This window comes from Canis lupus, chromosome 18 (genome assembly GCF_048164855.1).
Source record: "Canis lupus baileyi chromosome 18, mCanLup2.hap1, whole genome shotgun sequence".
Taxonomy (NCBI): Eukaryota; Metazoa; Chordata; class Mammalia; order Carnivora; family Canidae; genus Canis; species Canis lupus.
The window spans coordinates 49,727,943-49,748,930 of record NC_132855.1 but is presented as its reverse complement, the minus strand read 5'-3'; the positions used below and the strand labels follow the sequence as shown (position 1 = coordinate 49,748,930).

The 20,988-nt window shown below is 35.4% G+C and overlaps 1 long non-coding RNA gene across 9 annotated transcripts in view; it reads left to right on the top strand.

The window, feature by feature from the left end:
* The window catches only part of LOC140609182 (uncharacterized), a 337,556-nt gene that overhangs the window by 116,996 nt on the left and 199,572 nt on the right, over window positions 1-20,988 (top strand). For 8 of the 9 annotated variants that reach the window (XR_012011112.1, XR_012011115.1, XR_012011116.1 and 5 more), the window contains exons 4-6: window positions 15,349-15,432; window positions 17,097-17,255; window positions 17,994-18,162. This is a non-coding gene — a long non-coding RNA (uncharacterized lncRNA). Of the gene's footprint in view, window positions 1-15,348; window positions 15,433-17,045; window positions 17,256-17,993; window positions 18,163-20,988 lie in introns of all 9 variants that reach the window. The other variant, XR_012011114.1, reaches the window with a different exon arrangement.

The following is a 20,988-nucleotide window of genomic DNA, read 5'->3' as shown; positions in this document are numbered from 1 at the left end:
ATCTGCACAAACTCATACAAAAATAAATATATAATCTGAATAGGCCTGTATCTAGTAAAGAAATTGAATTAGTGATTAACCTTTCAAAACAGAAAACACCACGCCCAACTGGATTCACTGGTGAATTCTAATGGACACTTAAAGTGGAAATTACACCAATTCTGTATAATATCTTTCAGAAGATAGAAGCTGAGGGAATAAATACTTCCTAACTCAGACTGGCAATTTCTTCTAAAACTAAACATGGTTTCACCATGTGATCCAGCTCCTTGGTATTTACCCAAATAAACTGAAAACTCATGTCCACACAATAATTTACACACACATATTTATAGCAGTTTTATTCATAATTGCCAAAACTTAAGCACAACCAATATGCCCTTCAGTATGTGAGTGGATAAGTAAACTGTGGTACCTCCAGACTATGGAATATTAAACAGTGCTAAAAAGAAATGAGCCGCTAAGCTATGAAAAGACATAGAGGAAACTTAAAGGCATATTACTAAGTGAAAGAAGCCATTCTGAAAAGCCTATGTACTGTTTGATCCCAAAATATGACATCTTAGGAAAGGTAAAACTGGGAGAAGTAAAAGGATCAGTGGTTACTAAAGGTTAGTGGGAAGGAGGGATGAGGGGTAGAGCATAGAGGATTCTTAAGGCAGTGAAACTTGTCTGTATGGTACTGTAATGGTGGATACACGGGATAATTTAACAAGATTGTGCATACACCATAGAATATGCAACACCAAGAATGAACCCTGATGTAACCTATAGAAAAGAAAAACTGTGGGTTTCCTAAGTGATCTTAGACATTTATTAGCTCTCTGTGACCCTCTGTTAAATAGATATATTAAGTCAAAGAGTCATGTTTTTAGGGTGGTGGTGTCAACGGAGTGTCAATGTAGGTTTATTAATTATAAAAAATATGTAAGGGAAGTTGATAATGGCTATGCATGTGTGGGGGCAGGTGGAGTGTGGGGGAATCTCTGTACCTTTCACTTAGTTTTGCTATGATCCTAAAACTGTGCTAAAATATAAAGTCTATTTTAAAAGCCTCACATTTTCTAATTATAAATGACATTAGTATAGAAGTTTTTTTTGAACATTTTTTTAAAGATTTAATTTATTTATTTATTCATGAGAGACAGAGAGAGAGGCGGAGACATAGGCAGAGGGAGAAGCAGACTCCTTGTGAGGACCCTGATGTGGGACTTGATCCTGGGACCCCAGAATCACTACCCAAGTCAAAGGCAGACATTCAACCACTCAACCACTATGAGCCACCCAGGTGTCCCTAGAACATGTTTTAAATTGGCACATGTATTTTATGCTATTTTCAAATTAACTGATGTGAGTTCAAGCTTCTTTATAAAATGGAGATATTGAAATAGTTCCAATTTGTGATATTTAATTTGGGCACCTAATTTTTTTAGCTTTCTGATCCTAAGTGCACATAAAAACATAAAAATATTTTATAATATCCATAACTAAAAAAATTAAACATTCATATGAAATACTTTACAACACAGGTTGTCATTCATTTTTAGTAACTTTAATATTTACTAGTTGCTTAATAGTATATAGAATTTTAACCTATTCCAAGAAAGGAAAGCAGATGTTGAGGTAAGCAAAATATGGAGATGAGAGAGGAAAAAATATCCATGTCTTAATGGTCTGAGAGCTTAGTGATCTAATTTACTAGAAAAGAATTTAGAGTACTTTCCTTCATCATTGCTTATTTTCTTTATATCTAATGACACATAATGGCTCTAAACACAAAAGTATTCTACCTGAAATGAAAAAGATAAGGCAGTTGCTTACCAGTCTTTGGTGTTACTCATTTTTTCAAAAACTATCTTATTTTTTAAAAAGTCTTAATGAGTTTACAAAGAAGCAGAATTTTGTAATCAAAAGACTTGTTCAATCATACAATTCCACATTCATTCCTTTGTACATACATATATGTGTTTATTCAACATATACTTATTGAACACTTCCTCCATGCCTGACACAATAGTAGGCAACAAGAATGTAAAAAATGAATTACTTATAGCTACTCTTCATAAGGATCTAATAGAGCAATAGATCAGAATGTCTTATAAAGAGGTGATCATTGAATATTATAGCAAGTGCAATGAGAAGGATACGCATTTTCACACCAAGAAAGATGTAACTAATTTAGGTTGGGGAAGATTCCTCAATTAGGAATCAAAACTTTATATCCTATTCTAGATTTTCCACTGAGAAAACCTGTGGATTTCCTAAGTGACTTGGGCAAATTATTAACTCACTCAACCCTAGTTCCCTCCTCTGCTAAATAAGTCTATCTGTACACTAAGTCAAAGAGCCACTTTTTAAAAGACATTCTTTTACATTTTTACTTTAATTCTAGTATAACTAACTACAGTGTTTTATTACTTTCAGGTGTCCAATTGGAGTCAATTTTTGAAAAATATTTATTTATTTTAGAGAGAGAGAGCACAAGTTGCGAGGGGCAGAAGGAGAGGAGAGAGAATTTCAAGCAGACTCAATGCTAAGCATGGAGTCTGACTTGGGGCTCAATCTCATGACCCGGAGATCATTACCTGAGCTGAAACCAAGAGTTGGACTCAGTTAACTGACTGAGCTACCTGAGTGCTCCCAAAGTCATTTGTGAGAGAATAAAATGAAATTCTCTGTCTATGTGCTCCAATGTTCCTCAGAACACTAGATTTAATTAAAAACAAACCAACAGAAAAACTTACCTCCTTGACCAAATTAAATCTGAGTATTTTTCCACTTATAGGGTCACAATGCACCTTAACATAGTCTGATTAATTCGACAGAAAAGAAATTTATTTGATCTAATTTAATCCAGAGTTTCCCTATTTTATCTAGTCTCTGACTTTGCTTATAAATATATTGCTAAACATATACTGGGTATCCTACTCTATATGGTATATAATGGTAACATTATTAAAATTTAAGTACTCTATGGATAGCAAGCATTTAAGTACATAATATCTTATTATTTCTTCTGTATTTTAATATATATAATAATTTGAAATTATTTCTGCCGATATCTTTACTCTTTTAAACTATAAACTCCTTCAATTGACATTCTTTCCAATTTATGTTCCCCAGAGTTTGACTTTTAATGTTTACTGAATAAATGTGTGAATAAGACTATATAAGGATTTTTAAAAAATAAAATTAAATAAAAAATAAAATTAAAAAAGACTATAAGGATTTATACATTTCACTTATTTAAATTATGAGCAAAACTGAACTGTCTGGGTGAATGTGTGATTTTGTCAGTTTTTTTGATAAGATACTTTTTCTTAATGTCTAATACTCTTTTAACAAACATTTATTAAGTGTGCCAGGCACTATTGTGGGCACTATAGATACACCAGAAAATAAAATAGCCCAAAACATCAGCCCACATGGAGCTTCCACTTTTGTGGGCAGAGAAAGACAATTAAAAAATAAGCAAGTAAATTGAATAGTGTTATGAATTAGTGTTATGAAGAATGTAAGTTAGGAAATGGAAAAGGGAGGGTCAGGCATTGTGCTTTTCAATTTCAAATAGTTGAACCAGAAAGGCGCAAACTGGGAAGGGGACACTTGAACAAAGACTACAAGAGAGTGAGTGAGTGAGCATTCTAGGCTGAAGGAACAAGAAGTGCAAAGACCTTAAGGCAAGAGTGTGTCTGGAGTCTTCCCAGAACAACAAGGGAGCAGTTGTAGCTGGAGTGAGTCAGTGATTGTGAGAGTAGCAGATGAAGTCAGAGAGATCATGAAAACCTGGATCATGCTAGGCTTTGTAGGCTATTTTAAGAATTTTGACTTTTACTATGAGTGAGACAGGAAGCTTTGGAGGGTTTGGGTCAAGAAATAATGAAGTTACATCTTAAACAGGATCACTTTGCTAATAATGTTAGTACAGATTCTGGTGGGGCAAGGTAGAAGCAGAGAGACCAGTTAGGCAGGAGATGATAGTGACCTGGATTAGATGGGATAGAAGTCTTGGTCATGAGTTGCAGTCAGGATATGGATATCCTTTGAGTTAAAGCCAGTATTTGGTTTACTTACGGGAGGTGGACCACCAAAGAAAGGAATCAAGGATAATAACAAGGTTTTTAAACTGAGAAAATGGAAGGACTGAGTTGTCCTTGAGAGGCAAAGGCTGATGTGGAGAGTCGAAGCTTCTTACTATTGATTTTTAACCAATGCCAACAATATTTTCAGTGTTGATCTTTGATCATTGGTCAGATAATCTCCAGGTGAGAGGATAGGAATAAATCAGCATAAACTCAGCTCTACAACAGTCAGAGAGTTAAAGAGTGGGACCTATTGTTCGCTGGCTGGTAACTCCCTCTGATATACAGAGATAAACATTTTTATCCTTCTAAAATGCTTTTTTTCTAGCATATTGGACAAAACTTAGCATAGCAGTGCCAAATGCCTTATTTCTTGGAGATGGATTAGGACTAGAGTGATTGAATATTATTTTATTAGTTTACTTTTTACACAAATTTAATGAGCCCTTTTTATATGCTACTTAAGAGGTATCAGTGTGCAAAACCCTTTTAAGAAAAATCCTCTGCTTTTGTGGAAGTTACCTTATCTAAAAGGGACAGATAAACAATGAGCAATAGGGATAACTGATAAGTAAATGATATAGTATGTTACAAGCAAGTGCGTGCTATGGAAAAAAATACATCAGGGTAAGGGGAATTGAAAATGGAGAGAATTATATCAGTTATAAATCTTTTCTTTGATGCTACCACTTTTAATAAGGACATGAATATTCTCAAAGCAGAGAATGACTCCAAATCAGCAGAAAGAATTTTCTTATGTCTTATGTATAATGTTTTCTGCTTTTAGTCTGAAGACAGTAGCACTGAATTCTGATGGCACAGCAGTTGTGTGGGAATTGGATGAACTTAACTGTCACCCTTTGAAATCCCTGTTTCTGACAGGTCAAATATTTCAAAATCTCTTGTTAAGAACATTTTGAGCATGTTCCTTTCTTGGGGACATTTTCATCTTTAATAACAACCAACTTAGAGAAAGTAGGACAGAGCAACCAGGATATTTTGAAAACAACAAAGAAATAAATGCTTCATTGATAATTGCCTGGCACTCTGAAAGTCTAAGTGTTTAAAAAACATCAATTGTATTTCTAAAATTTGAGTAAGGTCACAGGCTAACAATACCATCCTGTGAAACTCTGATAATAAAACTAATGAAATTGGAAAAGAGTGGTATTTTATAGGGCAGTAAAAGGCAGAAAAAGATCCAATAAGTATTTTTGTATTTCCCCATATCCCACACTTGTCAATGAGAAGCTCCAGGGGAAAAACTATCTTAGATTTTTTTCTGCATCCCAGAGTGGAGCATAGGACCTAACATAAAGTGCATTTGTTATCAGATATTAAAGTTCTGAAGAATTACCCAGGATACTTATGAAAACTATATAATCTTGAGTTCGATTGTATGGAATATACTTATACTAACTTATGCTAATAAAATGTCATTGATGAAATTCTGATTTAAATCTGGCAACCCTAAGACATGGTTCAAATTAAAAATGAGTATCCCATATATCTAAGGACAGATTTTGCAGCTGATAAGCGTTTATCTAAGTAGCAAGGATCTGTGATTTAATTCAGTTTTCTATGGTTCTAAACAGACTAAATTCTCTTACTTGGCCCAGATGTAGGTCTGTTTATTACCTTCTGTTTTCAGGCTAAAAATTAACACTGGTTTCTCAGCTTCAAGGTAACTGTGATTAGTCATATAGTGGGACTCAGTAGGTGAGTGTGACTACATAAACACAACCTGCTACCATTATTAAGAAACTTCATAGATCAGATATCCTGATGACATTATTGCAGCTTCACTTTTCATAAATGAAGATTATGTCATGATAAAAGAATGGAAAATCTATTTTAGCTTGGGTATGTTGATGTTTCAACAGAAGATGCCAACTATTAACCTATTTACATGGAGATGGATGATCTAACCACTCTAGTTCTAAACAATTGTGGTACTGAAATGACCACAAAGGGGCGCCTGGGCTGCTAAGTCGATTAAGAATCGATTAAGCATCTGACTCTTGATTTTGGCTCAAGTCATGATCTCGAGGTGGTGAGACCGAGCCCTACATCAAACTCTGGGCTGGGTGTGGAGCCTGCTTAAGATTATCCCTCTCCCTCCGCCCTCTTTTTTTTACAAAAATGTAATGATCATAAAGTGATCTGCGGACTGGCTCATTATTTTTATTCCTCATGTATGCTCATCTTTGTTTCATGTTATGTGAAACCCAAATGATTTTCACTGGATTCTGCTTCACCATCAGGAATCCCAAAGAAGCCAGTCTTCAGAAGTTGTCCTTATTGTGTTAGGGAAAGGAATGGTTAGTTTAAGATTCCCATGGAGTTAGATATTATATTAGTTTTCTATTGCTGTGTAACAAATCACTACAAGTATATCAGCTTAAAACCAAATCCATTTATTACCTCACATTCTCTATGCATCAGGACTACAGGTGCGGCCTCACTGAGTCCTCTACTTCGGGGCTCACAAACCATAGTCAAAGTGTTCACAGAAGCTGGGACCTCACCTGATGCTCAGTGTCCTCTTCTAAACTCACATACTTGTTAGCAGAATTCATTTATTTGAATCTGTAAAATTCAACGTGGCTTGCTTCTTTAGGTCCAGAAAAGAGAGTCTCTGACTTCTAGATCCTCTTTTAAAGGGCTCAGCTGATTAAGTGAAGCTCATGCAGCCTCACTTAATATTTTCCCTTTTGATTAACTTAAAGTTCACTAATTGAGGACCTTAATTACATCTGCGAAATCCCTTTATCTTTACCATGTGATGAAACATTACCACAGGAGTGACATCCTATCACCACATCCTCATGGTTGGAAACAAGCGTCTCCACTACACAAACTAGAGATTAGATAAGGGCTTGGGTCATTGAGAGTTCTTAGAAATCTGCCTAGTATTTTGCTTATAAAATTAGCATTCAGATCTTAGCAGTTTGGGAAAGTGAAATAAAAAGAGAATTAAACTTCCCTCTGTGACATATAAATACATAATTGGAGAACTAGTGAGGAAAAGAGAAAAGGAGGGCAAAAGAGAAAGAAAAGGGAGTCATGACATTGTGGTTTCGATAAAAAAGGTTATCAGTGAAAATTCAGAGCCCAGAATGCTTAACAAATTTTATGATGACTAGCATCCAAAATTTAATGTAAAATTATTTGTTCACTTTTGTGGAATGGTTTGTTCATGTATATGTGGAATCTAAAAATGAACAAAACAAGCTCATATATACAGAGAACAGAATGGTGCTTGCCAGAGGCAGGCATTTTGGGAGGGGGGTAGACAAAATGGATAAAGGGGGTCAAAAGGCACAAGCTTCCAGCTATAAAATAAATAAGTCATGGATGTAATGTATAGTTTGGTGACTGTAGTTAACAATACTGTTCTGCAGTATTGAACAAGTATTTGAAACTTGTTAAGGGAGCAGATCTTAAAACTTTTCATCAGAAGGAAAAAAAATTGTATAGCTGTGTGGTGACAGATGTTAAACACTATACTTACAGTGGCATTCATCTGGTAATATATACAAATATGAATCGGTATGTTGTACACCTGAAACTAATGTTATATGTCAACTATATTCCAGTAAGAGAAAATTTGCCATAATGTTTCAGAATAGAAACCCCCACAGTGTCCCAGAATCTCAGAAAAGTTTACTATATGTAGGTTACAGAGACAGACTAAGACTTGAATGGAAATATAAACCTGAACAAATAGAGAATTATGACTCCTTAGATATATCATGACTACTCCGTATTTTCTACTATTTATGTGGTTAGGATTTGAGTCCATTTTTCTTCTTTGTTAGAGAACAAGTTGATCCCAGCAAACTGGAAGTCTCAGGAACTTTTAAAAAGTTAATTTGTGGATTGCATGTGTTTCTATGTGTTTCTAAGTGGAGAACAAGAATTAGAAATTATTTTAAGATATATAGGCAAACTTACTTGGAGGTAGGCCAGGAGAATATGGTTTATTCTGAAAAGAGGGCAAGCTATTAAACTTTGGGGTTATAAAACAAACAAATACTTAAACCTTTGGAAAGAACTTAGGGGTAATTTCACTGTGTTTGCAATTAGTAGCTGTTAATATGGCCTTTATAACTTGGTAGCACAATTCTAGATATTACTTACATCAGCAAAATGCTGCTGGCCTGACAGATGTCAATTATTAGAGGTTTTCAAATTGCACTTTTCATGATAAAATCACCTTGAGGCTCAAATACAAAAGAAATGACACTTGTATATATGAGTTTGACTCATAGATTAGAGGATGTGAAATATTAATGCTATTTACAACATTCAACACCTGCTGAATATGAATATACACAAAGTCAGCATAGGATTCCTTCTTTCAGTGAGAGGATTAGAATCATACAATAAGAGTTTAGTCTTTCAAAACTAGGAAAATATTTGGTGTTTAACTTGGATTTCAGGTTGGTTGACTACCAGGGATATTAGAAGCAATGTGTGGAAAGAACCAAGATTTGGAACCAAAAGTTTTTCCTTCCAGTCCTGTCTGTGTGACTTGTGTGTCATTGGATGAATTATTTAATATTTTAGAGCTTTTGTTTTCTCTTCAATAAAATGGGGACAGCCTCACAGGGTGAATACTGAATGTTTAAGAAGGTTTCAAGTTATAAGTAAGCATAATAACTTATTATTTTCCAAAGGTTCCGATCTAGCTACCATCCGAGTATTTACTTCATAGGGAAGAGTCAGGCTGAAATGGCTCCAACAGTCAAATCACAGTATGGGATGTGGTAATAGGTTGCAGCAAAAAAAAAAAAAAGAGTATTTATCAAATGCAGTCTGAGATCTCTGAAGCTCCATGAGATTCTGAATTTGTATCTATTCTCACTTCAGCCAAACTTAGTCACAGGAGGGTCTGTCTGTAGGGGATCACTTAATCAGCTTAAAATCTGAAGAAAGTAAAAAATGAACAGGCTAAAGTCTGGGTAATGATCTCTATTTACTACTTTAATGTACCAGTGTTTTTGCATTGAATAGCACTTTAAAGTTTGGCAGAGTAGATGTTACCCTAATTATACAGAAGAAGCTGAGCCGTCTTACAGAATCTTTGCTGGCAAGATATTTTTAATGTACAAGATGAAAGGCCAGGATAAGAGGCAAGAGCCAGTTATTAGAAATTAGGCTTTATTGCATCACTTCACAATCCTCTCATTTTTTTCTTCTTTCATACCAATCTGTCTCTCTCCTCTCATTTTTATTTATATATAGGAAAGTTAAGTGATAAAAAGTGTGTTGGCTAAGTAAGGTAAAATGATACTAAGAAACATCGCAAACAAATCAGACAGAGCTCTAAAAAGATGCTTTTGGGATTTCTCTCAGGATCTTTAAGAAAATAAGTCACTGTAAAAACAACTACATTTGGGAGAAACCTATTTACTTAGTGGCATCAAAACACACATTAATGACAAGAGAGTGAGGTAAGCTTTGTGCTTTGGCCACTTGTAGTCTCTATTAATAGATTTAGAGGGTGATTTTGTCAGTCATTTTCATGATTTAGCATATCAAAATCTATAATTAATCTATAAGTAACATTGTAGAAAAATTCATTTTTGTGAGACTCCTGCAGAAATATTCCTTCTCCTCAAGTCTTTTGCTTTCCATTCTGCTCTCTCCACTGCTACTGTTTCTTAAATAATTTAATCATGGATTTGCTTTTGTTTAAGCATCTCTATGAATTCCAGATAGCTTTCAGTATAAACACTAAAGCCTCTAGCTTTGGATTCAGTTCCTCTTTTAATGTGGCCAGAAATTACCCCTTTGACCTTATTTTTACACGTGCACTTCAACTCCAGACACTCACACGTGACTCTATTCTAATTCAGTCATGTTTCACTCTTCAATAAATATTCCATACCATTTCATGAGACTAAGTTTTTGCAAATGCTATCTCTGCCTAGAATAGGATTCCTCCTTTTATGCCTCCAAACACTGCTCAGGATTCAGAATCGTGTAACGTTATTTATGTGTAAACTCTCTCTTGGATCCTATGGGTAGGCAATCCTTGTGTCCTCTGAGTTCCAAGAGATAATCCTATCTCCCTGTTATAACAGGTTCTACATTGCATTGCAATTTATGTTTCCTTTTCCGATTCCTCTGTGGACTATAAGTTCATCTGGTACCAAGACAGTCTAACTTGTTAATTGCAGGGCACATGGTATAGTGCTTGTGACCAGTTGATAATTAATAAATATTTGTTATAGTAAATCAAGGCTCTAGGAGCGCTTTTCTTTGTGTTGCAAAAATTTTTTGTATTGATGCCTTTTTCAAAAAAAATCTTTACTTACTTTTACAAGTATTTAGGGAGTCTTGATTTCATGTTCTAAACAGGATGTAGTAGGTCACAGTGGGCTAGCATTCATTCCCCTGTAGCAATGTGAAAAAAAGTGGATAAATTACAAAAATCATACTGTTTAAGTTTTGAGAAATCTTTGGAATCAGTAAGGACTAGGTGTAATAAAATTACACAGAGAGAAACTATACAAATGAGTTTTGAATCACCAGTTATTTTTTCTTGCAAATGAATTGCCAATTCCTGTTTGAGCTGAGGGTAGTGTTGGCCCATGTGTAGCACCTATGCTGAGGAGAGGGAAACCTTTTTTCCAACTGCACAGGTCTGGAGCAACAACTTGCAATCTTGAGAAACCTGAAACATATGCAATGAGCAGTAACAGAATTTAAGTTCTCATGGAATATTTACTAAAATCAACCTTCTGATGAGCCATAAAGAATCTCCAAAAATTTCAAAAGACAGGAATATATTTTAGAGTTTATTCTCTAATCACAATGCAATTAACTAAGAAGTAACTAATAATATCACAAGGAAAACCCCACTGTCTAGAATTTAATAAGAAATCTCTAAGTCATACATGAATAATTAAGTCAAAATGAGGGACGCTTGGCTGTCTCAGTTGGTAGAGCATGCAACTCTTGATCTCAGGGTCTTGAGTTCAAGCCCCACTTTGGACATGGAGCCAACTTTAAAAATTAATAAAAATAAAAACAAATAAATAAGTAAATATAAAGAAATCAAAATGAGAATTAGTTTGAACTGAATCATCATGAAGATACAACAGATTTAAACTTGTGGGATACAAATAAAGCATAATGAAATCAATGTTTACAGGGACATATATACTGTAAATATACATATTTTAAAAAGGGGTTAAAAATGATTTAAAATTCCATCTCAAGAATCTAGAAAAGGAAGAATATATCAATTCTCTGAAAAAGAAAAGAAAAATAAGATATGAGCAGAAACCAGTGTAATAGAATGAGAAAACAACTAAGATAAAACATTTTTAGAAAAGATTAATAGAATAAGTAAAGCACTGACAGAATGTTTAACAAAAATAAAGGAAAAAATAAATCACTATTACCATAAATTTGAAATCCATTATTAAAAACCTTCCTACAAAGAAAGTGCTTTACCAGAGAATTGTTCCAAACATTTAAGGTTAAAATTAACACCCATAAGTTAACATGTATGCAATCGCTCTCAGATAATAGAAACAGAGGAAACATTTAACAGCTTTCTTTATTTTAGTGATGGCCACATAACCTAAGACTTGACAAAGATATTATAAAGAAGGAAAATTAAAGACCAATTTCTCTCATAAACATAGGTATAAAATTATTACTATAACATTTTAATTGTAACAAGTGATATTCAAAAAGGAAAATACTACACAACAAAGTAGAGGTTACTCCATCTAAGAAAGGCTGATTTCACATTTCAAAATCAATGTAATTCACCCTATTATCCCAGAAAAGGAGAAAAAACGTGATTTTCTCATAGGTGGAGTATAAACTTTTGATTCAACATCCCTTCTTGATAAAATTCATAGTAAACTAGTTATAGAAGGAAACATTTTTAATTTGGTTAAGAATATTTTCCAAACCACCATAGCTAACATTATACTCAATGGTGAAATATTGAAAACTTTCCCGTTAAGATCAGGGAATAAAAAATATGCGTATTTTTATTCATATTATACTATTCAATGCAATAAGATGAGAAAAATAATAAAATACATCTGATAAAAACCGATATCCAGAGCATATAAAGATATCTTAAAATTCAACAAGAAAAAAATCATACACTGAAAAACAAATGAGCAAAAAGTTGAACAGATAACTAATAAAAAGGAAAATCCAAATAAACATATAATGATGGACTCAAGTTTATTATTCATTAGAGAAATGCAAATTGAAACCACCAGGAAGACTAAAATCTGAATGAGAGAAAATGTTTAGTGTTAGTGATGGTGTGGATCAACTGGAATCCTCGTATGATGTGGCTGGGAGTGTAAATTGGTACACTCAGTTTGGAAATCTGTTTGGCAGCACTTTCTAAAGCTGAACATATGTATGCCCTTTGACTCAGCAATTCTGTTTATGTTCATTTGAAGACTTGTGCTGGGCAGCCCAGGTGACTCAGAGGTTTAGCACCGCCTTCAGCCCAGGGTGTGATCCTGGAGACACCCGGATAGAGTCCCACATCAGGCTTCCTGCATGGAGCCTGCTTCTCCCTCTGCCCGTGTCTCTGCCTCCCTCTCTCTCAGTGTCTCTCATGAATAAATAAATAAAATCTTAAAAAAATATATAAAGACGTGTGCTAAAATGTTCACAGCTGCATAATTCATATTAACCAAGATTTGAAAACTCAAATGATTATGAGTAGTGGAGTGGATTAATATTAGTATGAGCCATGTGCAAATTGTTGGTTTTATATGTCAAATAATTCAAATATTGACAACAGCATATTTTCTTCAATCAGTATATTGTGATATATAAACACAGTGATAACCATACAGCAATGTGGATAGATTCATAACCACATGCAACAACATAGATGAAATTTATAAACAAGAGGTTTAACCGACCCCCCCAAAAAAAGAAAAAGCCAGATATGAAAGAGTATATATTGAAAGATCCCATTTAAATAAAAAAAATTTAAGTTAAAACTAGACTACACTGGGGAGCCTGGGGGTGCTCAGTTGGTTAAGTGTCTGCCTTCGGCTCAGGTTATGATCCAGGAGTCCAGGGATGGAGCCCCCCACTTGCTCCCTGCTTAGCGGGGAGTCTGCTTCTCCCTTTCCACCTCCCTCTCCATCTGCCTCTCTCCCACTTTCATTCTCTCTCTCTCTCTCTCTCAAATAAATAAAATCTTTAAAAACTAAACTAAACTACACAGTTAGAAGTAAAGACACTTATGGTATCCTGGCTGAGAGTAATGGAAAGAGATGAATGAGGCTTTTTGGTTATTAGGTTCTGTTAATGTGTTGATTCTTGATCTGAATGCTGATTGCACAGATTATGATCAGTTTGTAAAAATTTATTGAATGATACAATTGTGATTTGTACTTTACTGTATATATATTTTACTTTCATAAAAACATTTAAAATTAAATCAAGAAGCAGATGCAAGAACATATGAAAATTATTATTAGTGTATTGTTCTGTATATAATGGCATTAGAATGTTATCATGAATGTATTATGTTATTTAACCTCACAATAACTATATGAGGTAGGTATTATTATTTCCTGTCCACCTTTTAAAGATGTGGGAACTGAAGATCAGAGAGGGCCCATATGAAGCCTCGGGTCTTGAAAATGGTCACATGATCCCTCCACTCTCCAGCTCTGTTGGCACATTACATGTGCCAGGACTACTCTGAACCCAGAGCAAGCTCCACATAGGCTCAAGCTGGAGCCCTGAAACCCATGGCTTTACAGAATGATCTCTGCTCTGGGTTCAGAAAGAGGACTTCTGGAGGCTGTCAGCATCAGGGAAAGTGCCAATTAGGGGGACAAGGGACAGGAATCAGCAGACACATCTCCAAGGTCAAGGGTGGAGGCTGGGGAAGGGCAATGTGCTTTATTCTTGTAAATCCTCAACAAGCAAAAAGATGAAGATTGAACGGAGCAGAAAGTCATGGCAGACAGAAAGAAAAGGAAGAGGAAAAGTGTGAAGGCTGGGAGGCAGAGACTGTTTCCAGCAGAGTGGGCGGGGCGGGATGGGGGATGGCCTGGCTAGAGAGCTGGGGAGTACACAATTAGAGTGAGCTTTGAGTGACACTATGGGGGTGATTTTGAGGGGGAGGAGAGTGCATGGAGGACAGCCCACCCCACTAAAGCTCTGCACAGGTTGACCAAAAAGTGTGGCCATTGGATCCCAAGCACTAGTGGAAATTGCCTGTGTTGAGGTTTGCCCGTTTTAGCTATCAGGGGAGCAGGTACTCAATACATAGGTATCATGAATGATCCATCAGAAACACCAGGGTGAGCCATAGAGAGGCTTTTGACTTCATTTGAATCCTCTCTCTCTCTCTCTCTCTCTCTGCATATCTTAGCAGAGTGGAGCAGTGTGTCAGTCCATCCGTGGCAGATGACAGAAAATCCAACTCAAAGCCACATAAGGGGAGTTTATGAACTTGGGGCAATCATAGAATGGGCTTCAGGCCTGTCTCAAATAATGTGGGATCTTGTCTCTCTCCGTCTCCCTACTTAAAACAAAACAAAACAAAAAAAAATCATGTCAATCACTGAAAGGTATTGATTCTGTCTATGATGAACACCCAATGGGTTTGAGGCCTTTTCAAAACTTTTTCAAAAGATTTTTAATGTTTCCATTTCCATTAAGCCAGACTTATCTTCCAGGGTCTATCTTTGAAATCTGTGAAATGTTGTGCCCAAGAGAAACAAAATGGACTCTAGTATCTGATTAGTTCAACTGCTGAGTGCACTTGTCTGGATGACAGATGAGAAGCGAACATGCCAAGTCTGGTTCTGTAAGTTAAGAGTCTCTAAACCATTGGCCCAGAATGTGATGTTCCTTCCCGCCTCAAGACATGCTTCATGGTTTGTCCACAGGGACCTGAAGAATGATGTTATCAGAGAGCTCCCAGGGAATGCCACAGGCTCCAGAAACTTTGGACAGTCAGTTCTGCTATAACACTTGCTTTGAAATACAGATCTACTCCAGTGCTACTGATATATTGGGGGCTAATTTGAGCATAATGCAAATTTCAAATTTTATGTTGGCTTTTGTGCAATTTCATCTAGGATACACACTAGGTAAGAGCAGAAAACTATATACAGGTGAAGTAAGCGGTGTATAAATCCAGAAAACTCACATACACACACATACCATGTCTCAGTTCTCTTTGTGCTATGAGACACAGCCATCCACATCTGATGCTACATTTCCTTTTTAATTTCAGATAATACTCCTTATACCACTTCATAAAAATGTATGAGCTGAGACCCCTCCAGTTTCCACAAGCAAACTTCAGGTAACTTTCAAGGTAAAGTGTTATATTTATACTGCTACTTATGAATTTCTTAATCATTTAATATATATAAAACTGTTACCCCTTTTATTAGACTGCTATTTTTTCATATGTGTTACTGATGAAGTTTGTGAATATTGTGCCCTAAACTGCTCCCCCCATAACCCCATCCCCTGTTGTTTTTATTGTGAGATTTTTGCATAGTAGAAGAATTTTCAGGAATATATATATATATATATATATATATATATATATATATATATTCATATCATATCATATCAAAAGTGCACATAAAATTCACTGAAATTCAGTCAGTGCTTTTGCATATAAAATTTGTTTCAAGGCAATTGAAACAAAGTGGGGCTTTGCTTCATATTAGAAGGCTTCATATTAGAAATAAAATGAGAATCTAGAAGTTACTAGGTATGTGACTCTGAACTCATATTCACACGTTTAGGGATTCTTTTATTCTCAGAATATGTTTTTGCCATGTGTAGTACTGCTCTTTGCATAAAATGTATTATAAAGGTTAAAGCAATTATTGACTTTCTACGCATCTTTCCAGTAAACGTAAAATTGTGTTAAATGTATTGAACTTATATATTAATCAAGTCATGTCACTTCTAACAAGATCTTCCCCTTTCCCTTTGATGATGACACGGTGTTGCAGCCTGTACTCAAGTGTGTTAACATGGATGTTAGTAAGTGGGATTTAGAACTGCCTAGAATGCAGTAATACAAATAAAGAATATACTCTCATAGGAGCAAAATAATAGTTTTAAAAGATAGTGGTGCAAAACTTGACTGCTTTGGGATGGGTAGATATATGTTTTTAATTAGGTATTTGAGAAATACTCATTCATGAAGAATAAGTTCTCTATGATATGAGCTCTTTTATGTCATCTGATGGGAATATGATGATGAGAACAGCCTTTTAAAGAACAGGCATTATATAACATTGATTGCCACAAAAGGCCTGTCTTGTAAAAAACATAATGTTTGTACCTCAACTTTGTTAGCATAACGCTACCAGTAATAACTGGACACAGAGTTAAAAAGGAACTTGGGGAGCCCTAATGTTTTATGCATCTAATTACCAGAAATCTGATTGTGTTGGAAGGAGGGAGGTGGGGAGCACTGATGAGATAGCAGTGCCTAAAACAAAGGAGAACATTGTCTCTTTGTATCTGAATCACTGTTCTTTGAATCATGAGGCAATCTTCAATGCACATTAACCCTTTGCCAGCTTGGTACAAGAAGCAAAGTGGAACCACCGTATTAGGCATCGTCACTTGATGCTTGAGATGAGTAAGACAAACGATTTTTGTCTTGTTTCTTTTGGGTTCAGGTTTTAGTGTTCACGAAGAAGTATTTTAAATCTCAAACCATTTGATTCAACTTGATGAAATTTCTACCTGCTTTTTCTGGGTACAAATAGGAGTAGTAGGACTAAGTTTTGTTGTCTGACTCGTCTTCTGGTCAATACAAGAACAGAGCCATATGTCTGTGGAGGGCACAACCAGCCAACATCCCTTCAGTATGGCAGGTTCTAGAATGCCTAAGGATCACATAGAGGTTCTCAGACTCATCTTTGCAAACTGCTGGCTGGCTTTTTTTTTTTTTTCCAGGAAAAAAAGTGTCAATTAAATGGACTAAAAAGAAATTAACTTGTATTAAAGGGATCCAGAAACTCTGAAGACTCCTTTGGGCATGAAAGAAGAGGGCTCTGCAGAGTCTCCTCCTGCTGCACTGTGCAGTTTTGAATTGGCTGTCAAGGTGTGCTAGAAGAAAGGTCTTATTTTCCTCTGTGCCCCTGATGAACCTGTGTACTTGAAAAGGTCAGAAGTGAGATTAATACGGGTAGACATAAGAAGAGTTTCCAATTTACCTCTTTACTCATATATCATTCATACATTATTTATCAATGCTTCTGTGTGCTGAGAGCTGGGATAAGCACAGGGGAACAAAGGCAAGAATGACGTGGATCCTGTTCTAGTGGAGGATGACAGACAGGAAAACAAGTAAGAGCCACAAAGTGTAATGCGGACTCTGAAGAAGTTGAAGGTGGAGAGAGAGTAGTCATGTCTACATAGAACACAGGTCATTAAACTTGTTTCCTCAATGGACACATTTAGCCATGAGCATGATTTAATTCCTCATGCTTCCAATTTAAAGCAAATGCTCAACGCAATATATATTGAATGTGACAGTGTTTAGAACATAAGTTAAATTATGGAGCTACAATTACTGCTATTCTGTGAGTATATGAAAAGGAAATTAATGGGTAGTTGAAGTTCTGAGTTACTCTGAAAATATCAAGAAGCAGGAGGAAAAAATTCCAGAACATCAGTTATTGCCTTAGCTTTGCAACTAACTAGTTGTGTAATCTTGCCAAATACTTCATTTTGGCCTCAGTTTCCTTACTGAGAAAGCCCCTGTTGTAGGTTGTCATGATTACATGATTACAGAAAAACTAAAAGACAAGAAGACTAAAAAAAAAAAAAAAAAAGAAAAGAAAAAGAAAAAAGAAAATCAAGAGTGTAGATTCTTAATAGCATTTTTCTGTGTATAAACAGACTTTAAAGAGCAACTGAATGATTTTGGATGTCCCTTGAAATTCAAACCAAATTGGAAGCCAGACGGTTGTTACCCATAATCCCCACATGAGATGAATCTCAGGAAGCCCATCTGCTTGAATTCCCTGCTTCCACATGGAAGTTAGGATCTCCAGCTATTCATAATCTGGTGAGTCATTTCCATCTTTTTTCTTTTTCTCATGTGTGCCAAAGAAAATTTCTGCTGAGGAATATAAAGATCTTAATCCTGCCTGGTGTCCCTGATGTATGTAGTAAATGTCCTTATCATGAATATCTGTAGAACTCAGAAGAGTACAAGGCAATATTGTGCATTTCATAAGTAAAATTCTATTCTCTACTACAACTACTCAGGAATTCTAACCCAGATTGTTAAAATCAAGTTCCCATTTCTGGGTTCCTCCCCTGTCTGGTCCACTTGTAATGTACCACCAGATTAATCTTTCAAAGCAGCTCTGCCCAATAGAATGAACTCTGATGGTGGAAATGTTCTATATCTTTCCTGTCCAACATGGAAGTTACTAGGTTACTAGGCACTGTTGAGCATTGAAATGTGATTAATGCAATGGAGAGCTGAATTTTTCATTATATTTAATTTTGATTAATTTAAACTTAAACTTAGGTAACTACATGTGCTGCTGGCTTCTGCATTGATATTATAGTTCTCAAGCACAGCCTTGACCATGTCCCTCCTCTGCTCAAAACTTTAGACAGCTTTGCTCTGCGTAAAATGTATCACTAAATTATCTCAAACTGGTATTCAAGAAATTGTATGAACTGTTCTTAAAATTGCTTTTCATGCAAAATAAACATTTCATCCAAAGTGAAATTTTTCTATTCTCAAACTAATCTCCTATTTTTCAGCAACTTTATTTTTTCTTATGATTTTTTAAAATGAGAATGACATTTTGTTCATTTACTTAATTATATTTTATATCAAAATCTCTCCTCTTAAATTTTCCCACCTCTATAAAGTCTTATTCATAGAAATTGATGACTCTTGTTCTCATAAAATCACTTTTTTATGGCATTTAGTACATTTTACTTTATATCTTCACTGTTTATGTACATACGTTAAGTCAATTACTTGACTGCAATCTTTCTGAGACTGTTGTCCATGTCTAATTTAATTTCCTATACTTCCTGGCTCTTCTCACAAAGAGGGAATATAAATTAATCATTAAGCAAACAATCAATAGCATTGGGTTCAAATCCCAGCCACCTGAATTACTGCCTATGTAAAATGATAAGCACAATACCAGGCATATAGCAAGTGCTCCGCAAATGCGAGCTAATTCGCAAGTGCTAATGATATAGGTTCAGGATTTTCATAGGCAGATTGTCATAATCATTTTTTGATACACAAGCAAAAGGTCATATTGTTTCATTGAGAGAACAAGATCAGCAAATATTCTCCAAGACTGTTAGAGAAGTTAGAGAAAGAAGCTTGTTCTCTCTCACTGCGGGAATTCTTGATCTACATTCACCTCTTTCTCCATTAATAAAAAAAAAAAATGGAGTTTGGGGCAAAATGTCAAAAGATTTGAAACTTAATCCCAGGCAGCACCAACAGCAGGTCATCCTGAAAGCTCTTCCTTGGTAAAGCCAGCTCCACATCCACAAACATGTGGTTTCCTGCCCTCCTGCCATCTACCCATGTTCCCATGCCAGAACCTACTCTGAAGCACCAGGCTTGAATGGCTTGTTTCCTTTGGTCCTGGGTTTGAAAGGAATTATAAAGACATGCAGGTGAAAATGGAAGAGCACAGATTTAAAGAGAAGCTGCCCTTTTCAGCATTTGAGAGAATTCTTTGTTCTCTGCTTTTGGACACTAATCTTCAGGTTGATTATTTAGGCTGATTTTTTCACAGTGTCTGAAATCAAATGCTTTTGAAACTATACAGTAGAGAATTTTAGTTTTTTTTAAAAAAGACTATTCATTTATTCATAAGAGAAAGAGAGAGAGAGAGGGAGAGAGAAAGGCAGAGACACAGGCAGAGGGAGAAGCAAGCTCCATGCAGGGAGCCCAATGTGGGACTTGATCCTGGGACTCCAGGATCATGCCCTGAGCCAAAGGCAGATGCTTTAACCGCTGAGCCACCGAGGCATCCCATAATGTGGTTAGATTTGAACTGAATAACATAAAAAAGCATTTTGCATGGTACCTGGAACATAAAAAACAGTATATTTAACTATTTTCCCTATGTGGTTCGTACTAAAACAAATACTTTGAATTATTAAAGAATAGTTCCTTCACTGGCTAGACTACTTATAACCTTTCCATGTAACCTTGACTATATTATTAGTTAATCTTTTATTTGGAAATAAAAATTTGTAGCTTAACAAAAAGTAGCAATGTTAATATAAAGGATCCCCGTATACCATTTAACCCAAATCACCAATTTTGAAAATATTTTGCTCCATTTGCTTTATTACATGTACTCTCTCTATATAACATATGTGTAGTTTGTGTAGGTATGATGTGCATATAGTATTATATTGAATCATTAGAGTAAAAATTATGTACATTATGCCTCTTACCCCTAGATGTTTCAGTGTAGATTTTCAAAGAACAAGGACATTCTCTAAGATAACTACAGAACAGTTATTAACCTCAGAAAACTTGACACTAATACATTTACCTAATCTACAATCCATACTCCAGTTTTGTCAAGTGTCCTAATTATATCTTTAGAGTATTCTTTTCCTATTTGGTGCAGGATCTAATCCAAACTCACATACTATATTTAGTTGTCATGTCTCATTAGTCTCCTCTAATCTGAAGACCTTCCTTAGCCTTTTGTCATTTCCTCTAACATAGTGTAGGTGAAAAATCTTTTTACGATGATTTAAACTTCTGTGGGAAGCAGGTTCTGAGATGGTTCTCAAAGATCCCTAGTATCTGTGCTCTGTTGTGGCACAAAGGTGGATTTTGTGACTTGCTTTTGACAAACAGAATATGACTAAAGTGATGAAC